The sequence below is a fragment of the Stegodyphus dumicola genome, chromosome 2 (genome assembly GCF_044657685.1).
Source record: "Stegodyphus dumicola isolate Sdum_Otavi_A_Nest chromosome 2, ASM4465768v1".
NCBI classification, from domain to species: domain Eukaryota; kingdom Metazoa; phylum Arthropoda; class Arachnida; order Araneae; family Eresidae; genus Stegodyphus; species Stegodyphus dumicola.
In genome coordinates, this window is record NC_140769.1 from 134,165,088 (window position 1) to 134,177,118 (window position 12,031).

Sequence of the window (12,031 nt, forward strand, 5' to 3'; positions counted from 1 at the left end):
AAGAAGTCAGAGGTTCGAGTCCCAGCGAAGGCATTGCTCATTTCTTCCATTTCCTTGCTCCGAAATAACCTAATGTCTCCACGGTGGCCCCCAAACTAGAAAAGGTGGTGTATGATGATTCTTCACCACCACAATTTGGCAATTGGATCCCTAATCCCCAGCCGCCCTTTAAAAGGGGGAGTATATAAGGTATTTCTTTCGCCTTCTTACCATGCCTTCGTGGTGTAATGGTTAGCACATTCGGTGCGTATTCAAGAGGTCCGAGGTTCGAGTTCAGGTGAGGACATTGCTCATGTTTCCAGTCTCCTGCTTCCAAATATCCTAATGTCTCTACATTGTGAGGGAAACAGATTCATCTTAATGAGTTAAAAAATAACAAATTAAATAATACTTGTAAAAGATTACAATAGCAATTAGTGACGCAGTAAAAATTAGTTTATAACACGAAGCATGGCTAGAATTTTGTCCTGTTAGGGAAATAAAAATTTTAGATTACCTATTTGTGCAGAATTTCATAACATAACTGTCATTCAGTAAAGTAATGGCCGAGAGTTTAATTTTGAATCTCGCTGCTAGAAAACTGAGGTACATAGAATAATTTGATGATGAAACATTTTATCGCATTTAGTGTAAAGTAATTTTTAAAGAGGAAGGGTGAATTTACTGAGAAAAATACGGTAGTTCTTTATAAAATTATCTAAACGGCGACCTGCATCCCGCTTGACCGTTTTATTGCTAGAGGCTTGGACGTTCACAGCTGGTACCACATTCATCTTATAATTGCACCATATTATTTTTTTCCATTCTTGAAGTTATATAAACACGTCGTTTTTGTACCACTTCTACTCGAAATATCTTAGTGTTACGACAGCATGTTCGGATAGCAATTGAAATTTTACTCGATTTGAAATTAGGCAAAGCAACAACCATAGTTTGGAGTAGATTTCCAATAGAACTCTATCGGTCTCAAGTCCCTTTTTGTCAGGAGGGGAAAAAATGCGTCTCCTGAAGAAGACAGACCTGTTTCTGATCGTCCTCGAAATCCATAGGATTTTATTGAAAACCTACGCCAGACTAATGCTGCTGTTTTACCGAATTTTAAATTTTACATTGGTATTTTATCTTCCACCCTTATCTTTATTACATTGGTATTTTTATCTTCCAGTTTGCCTAGATCTTAGTTTAGAGAGGCAAAACTCTCCAGTGTAGAGAATGCGATTAACCTAGTTTAGAAAAACCACCCATGTTTCCAGATGATTTTTAAATTCTGCGGACTTCGTTTTCTTAAGGAAATGATGTTTGATTATTAATATTGATTCATTATTGTCAATCAAAGATCCAAAAATTATAATGTGCTTTCAAAAATACTGGTGACTCTCAAATGGAATTACTGCTTCTAAAATTTACTCACTGCTATTTCTTCAGTACTTCGAAACATTTTCACAGTATTCTTATCTTTGATGTAAATTCACATTATTTGATAAATATCTGGCAGAAAAGGAAACATTATTAGTATTTTAACATTATTTTTATTCTTATTTTATTAAAAAAAGAAGTTTAAAAGTAAGTTATTACTATTTGCATTCCTGCATACTTGAAAATCAAATCCACGAAAACGATTCTTCACACGTTTTGGGTGACCCACCAGATAAATCTTTATTCGTTTTCCGTAATCATGAAAGTTATAATGATTATCATTTAAATTTCTTTTATCAGTCCTCGGTGTTATCGTAAATAAAACTCGCAGAAAGCGCTTGCGTAATACATTGTATTATAACCATATATGGAGGAAATGGAAACACACAAACTTTGCCCTGATACCGCAGAAACGAGGACTATAGTAACATAACCAAATAAGGTTAATCAAAAATACACTCGTCTTTAATCCGACACCGCATTAACGAGGACTAGATAGTATTCTGACCATATTTGGAATGCACATGTTCACTTCGAACAGCAGTAAGGGGAACTTGCTTTTTCGGGCATGGAAGCGTGGCCCCAATTTTTGCACGAAGATGCACAGCCCATACACAGTTTTACACAGAAATAAACTACTTTTATTCATACCGAGGACATAGCTCAGATTTGGCTCATAACTGGTTTCTACATGGATCCGAGGTCCCTGATTGCGATTCTGGCATTATTTCCAACCGAGGATGTCCTCGGTTAGAAGGTGTGTATACATATTTCCGTATTCGTTTTGCACCCTAGGCGAACACACCATCACACACACACACACACACACAAACACCAAAAAAAAAAAAAAAAAAAAAAAAAACCCGAAAGCTTTTAGTTTTTACGTTACGTGCAAAGGTGCGTTTTTTTAACAATTTTGTATGTTACCTTTATTTATTAAAAATTATGTTCTTCGCACTTAAACCATAAAACTCAGTTCAACAGCAATATCGCAAAATAATTTTAAAATGAGCAGATTTTTAAAATTTCCAATACACAGTCTCGCGTGCTGGAGATAATTTTTTTTTTTTTTTGTCAGTACAGTTTTGCCGTTGATCGCTTTGAAATCGTTGAGTTTGTTAATTAAAAATTCGTTACAAAATTTGAAATCGATAATAAAGTAAATTCCAAATTTCAAATTTGGGATTACAGATGCCCATATTCGGTGGAGGATTATGTCATTCAAAACTGGATGGCTCTATACATTATCGTTTTATGAGAATGCGAGAAACATACATACATTTATGCAGATTCTTCATTATTTAATTTCTTTAAATATAATGCAGAGTGATAATATTTGGTGGCCTACAAAGTAGTGCTTATTACCGTCTTATTAAATTTCATAAATGGTACCCTTTATTAGTTCTTACTGCAATTTTAAATCGAGAAGTGGAATAACATGTCGGGGCAGCTCTTCAGCAATGGGGGACAACCTAGATGTAATTAATTTGCAACGATCTGATGTTTCAGATTGCTGAGAGAAACGAAACATATTATTCATCTCTCATTAATCAACCCAGTTTAATGTTTCAAATACTCACCTCTTGACAAATTCTGTTTGAAACATTAAATAGGCTAGATTAATAATTTAATTTTAAACATTTACTTTTCATCGGTAAATTTTTGACTGCTTCTTTATTTTTGAGGTTTTCAGCAAAGTTTTGCAAATTTGCATCCCGTACAATACATCTTTTCACCTTTCTAAAAGTCCATTTTTATTTCCGAGACCTCTTAAATTTCCCTTTTGTAGATTTTTCCTTAGATAAGACAATCTTAAAATTTTGCTTATTATTTTAATTAAATCCTTTGCAATCTTAGCGAAGGATTTATGCATTTAAAAATTTTTTAATTCCTTAATTAGTACTTATTACCTTTACTAAACGCGGCAAAAAATGTTTCGCTTATTTTGTAATTGGAGAAAATATGAATTAGGTTTTCTCTGTTCTTTCTTTACCAATATCATATTTTCCTCTGCTTTGTAAAGGTATTAACAGACTCTGTTTCTTTGTTTCCAAAAACGTTTAAAAATTGAAGAAAATATATTATAAAACAATGAACAAATAGTAATTTAACAGCAATGCCTCTTCTACAAAACATTTTCAGAAAATATCTACATGGTGCATCAAAAGACACAATTAGATACACGGTTTTAAAGGCAATGATCAAACTTAAACGAGTAGATAATTACTTCTGGGAGAAACCTCAAAGCAATTAAGATTAAATTTTTACAAAACGTAACATAGAAATCAAACATATATATAGAACAGGTTTTTTTCTTCATTTAAAAAAAAATATATTCCTTGCAAAAATAAGACACTTTGAATCCTTAAACAAGGAAGGCAATAACCATCCTGAGCATTTTATAAGCAGTTTGATTAATATTTAAATGAAATATTTGTTTCATGCCTCAAGCACTAAAACGAAAACAATGTATTAAAACATAATAAAAAACTTTAATCTCTGATGACAATTCAAAAACCTAGCACACATTCTGGTAGATGCATTAAAAATGACTGAAAAAATCGCCGCCTCTTTTTTATTTTTAAAGGTATTAAAGAGCCATGCTATTATTTCGAAATTCTCGTTTTAGCTTTCCAAACATTATGTGTGACTTTTGATCGCAAAAGTAATAACAATTCATTTCTCTCTCTCTTCGCTGGAACATCCCCTTCTCGCTTCTAACTGCGCCTGCAGCCGATACAACATTTATCGATGAGAGTGGTGACAAACGATTTTTTTAAAAAATATCATCGAAATCGATTATTGCGCGCCCTCTTCTGGCCGATGTGTTCGACTGTAGCCTAAACATTAGCTAGGGCATTTTCTTTTCTCACAGAAACGAAAAAATTGATTTGGGAGAGATTCTGAAATCGCTTTCGGGGCACGACAATAATGAAAATTTTCTCTCTTTTTTTATTTACTGCAATCAGAGTTTTTATAAACTGTACTAAATTATCATACAGATTCTGATTTGAAACAAGCAAATAAAGCTTTCCAGACAGACTATACGTATAAATATGTAAGAAAAATAAAAAATATGTAACAGGTAAATTATTATTTAAATTATCAGCGTACATTAATTTCCCTTCTCTATTCTGAAAATAGTAATCATTCTCTGCACTGCGTCACTTCGAAACTAATCCATGTCATATGACTTTTACATAATTCTGATGATGTAAATGGAGTTAAAACTCAAACAGTCAGTAGTAGTTTTATAGTAATATTAATTATCCAATCAAAATACTATATTGAGAACCATTATTAACTCAGCCTGACGTAAGATTTCATCCTGAACATAACGCATTCGCTCACTACTCTTCGGGTCTACCTAGACTGCTGTCTGCTGCTTCCTTCTTACAGCAAAAATTTATTAAAAGTGTAAACCTCTTAAAACAAGTAATAATGTGCCGAGTTGTTTGTAGTCACAACATGTTTAGTGAAATAAAACGCAGATTTAATTTGCCTGGGCTGCCAGTTTCCTATTCATTGTGGATCGGCATTTTTGCATTCTTACGCCCTCAAAAGTCTTGCTCTTCATTACGGATTTAACCTTCTGTATTCTACGCCATTAATATTGCAGAGTCCTTTTTTATTATAAACCAGAAAGCCCGGCAGTCATACGAAATGACCGCTGTTCTAGATATTATAAATTGTAATTAAAATGATTTGTGCAAAGGTGTCTGCTAATTCAAACTGAATTACCCAGGGCAGGCGGCGAGGACGCCCCTTTTCTTACTGCCCCATATGGGGTTTCCCCCTTATACTTGCTTAATTGCTTAGAGTGCAGTGAAGGAAACCACTGGCGGCACATTTCTTAAGAGCAACCGCTAGCTCAATAAATAAAGGTGATTTAAATAATAAAATCTTAATTCACATGTCAAAGATCTCTTTGTACACAACACTTCTTGTGTATATCTTTTCATCATTCTTAAGCTCGCTTTGCAGAAGACCATACATTATTTTTAATTTTAAGTCCGTTCTTTCACGAACTCTTGAACAGGCAACATAAAGTTGACCGTGCCCAAATGCAGGCTCAGGTAAAAAAATGAAAACACGCTTAAGCGTTTGGCCCTGAGACTTATGAATGGTCATAGCAAAGGCAAGTTTTACAGGAAATTGTCTACGTCTCAATTGAAACGGCAACCCTGTGCCGTGGCAATTTCAACCCTCTGGCTAGTACGCAAGCAACCAATAAACTATCGGCGACAAACAGACACTTAAGCCTTAAGCCGCATATATATATATATATATATAAATGGGGTGAAGTAACATTATCTCCTCCGAAACGGCTGGCTTCCGGGCTTAGCGAAGCACACCGTTATATTGCGCAGGTCCGTGGTACGCCGTTTTGACCATTCGCGTCTTCATGGGACTTTAATTAACCGAGATATTAATTAAAAACTAATTTTCCCCTACGTTTTCTCTACATTTTCCACTTTCTTTCTTGGGTTTTTCCTATTAAAGGGATTTGGCTACGTACCAAATTGTTTTTTCTCGAATATCTTACAGAACGGCGCCGAGTTAAAATTCGAGACGCGCATCCTCGGGTTCCAAAAAATTCTCCGACTCCACCGATATCGTTCTCATCTTCGTACGACTTTAATAGGCCGAGATATTAATTAAAAACTGCGGGAACGTTAATTTCCGCTCTCCTTTTTCGGAGTGGCAACAATAAACTATCGGCGACACACTTTAGCCGCTTATATATATATATATAAAGATAAATAGATAGATATGTACTAGCTCTCCTAAAACTAACAAAAGAAAAAACTTTTTCGCTTCTTAAATATTGACAGCTTTGTTATCATAAAAAAAAAAAAATACTAAAATTCCCTTTCATTTACATTTCTCCAATTCAGGCGATGGTTATTTGCATATAATATGAGCTGCTGTAAGTAAAAAAAAAAAAAAAAATAATAAAGAATACATTTCGTTTATTTGTTAGCAATAAACTAAAAATTTAAAGGTAAGAGTTTTGTGTTGTTGTGACTTATCTCACTTGTCTGACAGTAACAAAAGAAGAAGTCCACGAAATTCATCGTGGCAAAGAGTGCAAGATTACACCTATTGTTGGCAAGAACCTTGAGCACCATACAGGGAAGAGTGCGACTTCACTCAGTTACGCCCCCAATTTAAATAGAGAGCACCTCGGGGGGGCGGGTCCAAAAATCCTTCACCCCACTTTCCCTAACACCAAACTTTCGAGAGTACTTTCGGGTCGCCGCGTATTTAGAGTACCTCCATGCCGCACAGGCACTATACATTTACAAACATCTGTGCATTCTCAGGGATTCGAACCCGGGCCCTTCGGTACGGCAGTCAGTGTCGCTAACCACTATCCCGTTTGAATTTTTATTCTTAAAATTTATAAATTTTCTAATTGGGTGATGTTCATTCTTGCTATTCTAAAATTGGCGCAGTTTTCTAGTTTTAAATTCTGCTACGCGTAACTAATTTATTACTCGCAAAAAATTGTTTTAATTTTAAAACTCGTTATGCTAGGTTATAGCCTAGTATAATCCTCATATAGTTTACTCTCAAATAATTTTCTCAGTTTTATAAGAGCAAAACGAAGTTTAACTCATATCCAGTGCTATTAATATCGAAATATTTCACTAAATAAGAATATAATGCGATAAATCACACCCCCTAGGAAAAATAATTACTGATTATACACATATTTTAAACTATCCTTTTCTATGAATATAAGTTAGAACTGCCAACACGTAAAGCTAGGCGAGGCTAAAACTTCTAAGTTTTAAAATTTTAAATGTTTTTGGTATATGTTTATATCTAATCATTTGTCTAAATGGCTGCTTGAATTATTTCTTAAATATTCCATAAATGTCATGACTGTAAAGACATAAAATGGCTGATTACGAAGTTTTATTTCTTCTCCACAACACTGTACCGTAAATGTCTTTCCCTAAGATAACTAATCACGGTCAAAGGCCATTTTGCTCTTCTGTAGATATGGTAGCTTTTCACAGCATAATTAACGATAACATTCAGTTCCCAACTTTAGTTGTGTTCGTAGAATTGTTAGATATTTATCGGAGCAGAATATGCGAAAAACAAGCAATACCTTTGTCGGGATTCGAACTGCGGAATTCCCGACTGCTAGCGGACATGCCTCCAGTTGCACCACTAGGGCATGCAGTAAGAGGGAAGAAATCACCTTACATGCTCTGAGATAATTTGCATATGCAGTATAATTGCTCCATCTGTTTATGCCATATCGCCAATTTTGTCATTAAATATTGCCAAATGGGCGATTTTGCGCCAAATTTGGCAACCGTGTTTTCTCTTTCCATTTTCTGGCAACCCTAAACCCTCTTTGCGATGAAACTATCTTATCGCAGCTGGGCATTTCGTGACAATATATGTATGTATATAATATATATATATATATGTATGTATTTAAACTACGGATCTTAATTTTAATTATGTGTTTCCAGTTTCGTATATATGATATTTTCTTAACAGTTAAAAATGATTATTATAATAAAAAATCCTAATTTTTTGTAATTATAAGTGCATTAATTAATTTGCATAATTTAAATGAAAGTAAAAATGTTAAAAATATTTTTTAAACATATTTGACGCAAACTGTCTTCAAAAAACAATAATAATGCCGAAAATGAAGTATACAAACATGAGTCTAGCGCGTTCAAGTTACATGAAACTGCTATTTGTTTAACAAACTAGCTCAAGCACTCAGCATTACATGGGTTTTACATAGAGCCAAGAGCCTTCATTGCGAAATCTCAGGTAGTTAATGATTGTCCTCTTATTATGAATCAAGGTGAACTGTGCAAAATTTTAACAAGGTCGAATAAAAGTGTAGAACAACGTAGAACTAACATGACGCCATTCAGCGGTTTTAGTAAGAATCCATACTTGCTTTGTTGTAGGTTATGCTTTTTTTTTTACTTGAAGTCATATGCGGTTAAAGTTACATAAAAGGGCCAAATACGGTTATACTTATAGGGGTCAATTACAGTTATTCAATTATAGAATCAATCACAGCTATTCAGGTACCGAACAAAAATGTCGTCAGATGGTCGCAAAGTTTGGTGACTTGGGTCGATTTCTCGCCTAATTTGGCGATAAAAATTAGTCAAATTAGGTATCTCGCCAGCCATTTACCCCATTTTTAAACAGGCTTACCCCAGTAATTTTATTTTTCCGGCAGCGCTTCGCCCTCTTCAGAATTTTCATATTACATTATACAAACGATACTATAATTTCACTAAAATTACTTATATATATGTTATATATATATATATAATTCGTAACAATATAGGCACAAACTCAAATTATTTGCTCATTTTGAATTAATCAGTTTTCATTCTTTGCTGAGTTTTATACTCAATGTAATTCCTACGGAAGTTGATCAAACAGAAAAGCAAAACATACAACCAGTAACGTACAATGAATCATCTTATCTTTAAATATTTTCAAATTATTAACATCATTCTAATAATAAAAATAACGTATAATTTAAATCGATGCGGGACGAATCCCCATTTTTCCGTCAACTTTCGATTGGAATTAAATTGTGCTTGAACCATTTAATTGCTGAAAACGTATTATAATACCATGCTGCCTCTGGCATCAAAAAATTAAATTTTGTAACTTTTATCTTTTGGAACTAAACTCTTCAATTACCCTAAAGCATTCAACGCTATCTCGAAATGACATTTTCGGAAACTTTTCCACAAAAAACTGAAGTATCCTCGTTAAGCAAGGTTAGTGAATTATGCTTTCATAGCCAAAACGCTGAAAAATCGCTTTTTGTCTTCTGAAAGGGTCCACTTGTCTTTGTTACTTAACAAAGGAAAACAGTATCTATAAAAAGGGAAACATTCCATCTTGGAACAGCTCTTCATTTAGCAAATTTGCAAGCGCAGACATATTTCCCAAAGTAGCGGTAAAAGCTGCTTAATAGATATTTAGTAGCGCTGTTTAAAATATTGCGGAATTTTTAACAATAAGTAATTTTTAGCAGAGTTGTAAAAATACATGCTGGCACAATTTAGAACCATCACCAAAGTTCCACGGGTATTTTTTCAAATGATTTATCACCATATTAATTCCATGGAATAATTAAAGATAAAATGTTTCGCTTGAAATGGAATAGATGATAATTTATTTTTATGCAAACTACTTTGAACTCGTATCGGCAGTTTCATAATCAAACATTTACTAATTGCTTTTCTTCCGTAAAGCGGATAATTTAAAGTATGAAGTTGACTTGATAACAATTCTTAAAGTGAAATGATTGCAATAAAAATTTAAAGAAAACCGATAAAGTTTATTAATACTTTGATTAAAATTACAGTACTTACATAGATTCAATCTTTATTCTTCAAAATACAGGATGACCCAAAAGTCGGTAACATTTGAAAATTCAATAATTCATCGAATAATGTAGGAAGGGAGACGAAAACTAAGACACATGCTTGAAATGTCATGGGATTTATTGAAAGCTAAAAAAAAAACGCACTTAAAATGGCCAATAGATTGTGCTTCATCTAATAACAAAAGCAATAATTAGCAAAAGAATTGATTTTTTAGCAAAGCCTATGTTCTTTATAACAAATATTCAACATGTTCGCTGTCATTCATCAACAATACGTATAGTCGAGGAACAATATTGTGAACAGCACTGTACAGCATATGGTGAGAAATTGCCTTCGGATGTTGTATTTTAGCATTCCTAATAAGGCCGGACGATAGCTCTAAACTTGAGATTTCAAGTAACCTCACAACCAATAACGACATGGATTGAAATCTGGGAACCTGAGATGCCAAGCATGATGGAAACGGTGGCCCAGCACGCGATCCTCACCAAGTGATGTATTCAAGAGATTTTTCACACATGTAGCAATATGAGGTGGAGCGCCATCTTGCATAAAAGTCATACCTTCTAACAGGTCTTTATCAGCCAAACTATAAATAGGATATAGATAATGCGATTCTAATCAATCTAATCAATCTAAGATAATGCGATTCTAATCAGCATACCTCGCACCCGTCATACTGACAGTTTGCATTTCCTCGAAGAAAAGGGGTGCGATCAAGATTGATGTGATAAATCCACATCACAGCGTGACCAACACCCGGAGGCGAGGATAAAAAAGTGACGAAAGTCGTGAAGGAACTTCCCTCTCTGACTACAGCTCATTTTATACACAATTCTCATGTGGTGTCACTGATATTTTGCTGCCCAATGCCATATGTGGCCCTTTTTTGCAATTTGTTTTTGGCTTTCAGTAAAACCCCATGTCATTTGCAGCTTGTGTGTCAATTTTTACCCCTCTATTATTCCGTAAATTATTGAATTTTTAAATGTTAACAGACTTTTGGGTCACCCTGTATTTAAGCGACAGAATTTGCGCAACAAAACTTTCCTGCAAAATTCTAAATCTTTTCTTTTAAAATTCTTTTAAAAATTCGCCGATTTTTAAATTTTAGTAACGACAAAGATTCAATCTTTAGAATATTTAAGCGACAAAATTTACGTAACAAAATTTTCTTTTTCAGCACCCATCTTTCAAAATTTAAGATTCAGGTTGTAAGATTCTCACTAGTGTAAATCTCAGTTACTGTAGAAAGTGACGAATCTTAAGAACTAGTTAGCGAAAAATCGCTTAAGTTCGTGTGACAAGAATCAACAAGATGGAAGGGTAACTAACCCTTTATTATTCCAATATGATTTAACAAAACTCCGTCTTGGAGTGTACAATGAAAGCGGACACTTGGGCTTGAACTTAAGAGACTAAAAATTAAACTAAAACTAAGATTAACTAAAGAAATATAGCCGAAGCTATCAAGAATCTGAACTAGTTGGTCCCTTAACTCTATTTGACTACGAAGCTTATCAAGGGCCTGAGTACGGCCGAGCGTAATAACAGCTTTGAGAGAGAGAGTGGCCAAAAGGCAGACGCGCGTAAATCAGAAACTCTGATTCTCTCTCGCTCAGACTAAAGAACTTCGCGGTTAAATGCCGCTCTTTCCTCATTATGTATTCAGACGTGATTCTAAAACTACGTTCTGGTCGGAAGTAGTAAGATGAAGTTAAGAATTTGACAGGAAAGGAATATTAACTTAAAATTTAACTGTTAATAAAATTAACACAATCCTTTCATGGTAATTTAAAGATCTTTATATCAGATTAAAGAAATTTATTTGATAGTTATTTTTTAAAACTAACTTAAGTGTATTAATTTCATTTGAACGAAAGCATAAATTTTATGTTTAGTATTTTTATGTCTTATCTTTTTATGATGATTATAAATTAAATCAGCTTTCTATTATTGCAAACTATACAATCGATGTTCCCTAAAATAACCATACATTCCTTTACAATGGCCAATACAAAAAGTTCTCAATTGATAAGAGTATATTAAATTCAAATCAACACTAAAATTACCATTCGAATATTTTTCTTTTTCTGTAGAACAAAAGTGATCATTATGTCAAACGTCAACTGTGTTCTTAATAAGAGTTATATAACATTTCCTCTAATTTAAATGCAACAGATACACATAGAAATGAAGGAATTTAAAAA

At 33.7% G+C, this 12,031-nt stretch overlaps 1 protein-coding gene across 5 annotated transcripts in view; it reads right to left on the bottom strand.

The window, feature by feature from the left end:
* Ca-beta (Calcium channel protein beta subunit) overlaps positions 1-12,031 on the bottom strand; it is a 392,782-nt gene that overhangs the window by 140,135 nt on the left and 240,616 nt on the right. The gene's annotated exons all lie outside the window — the stretch shown is intronic.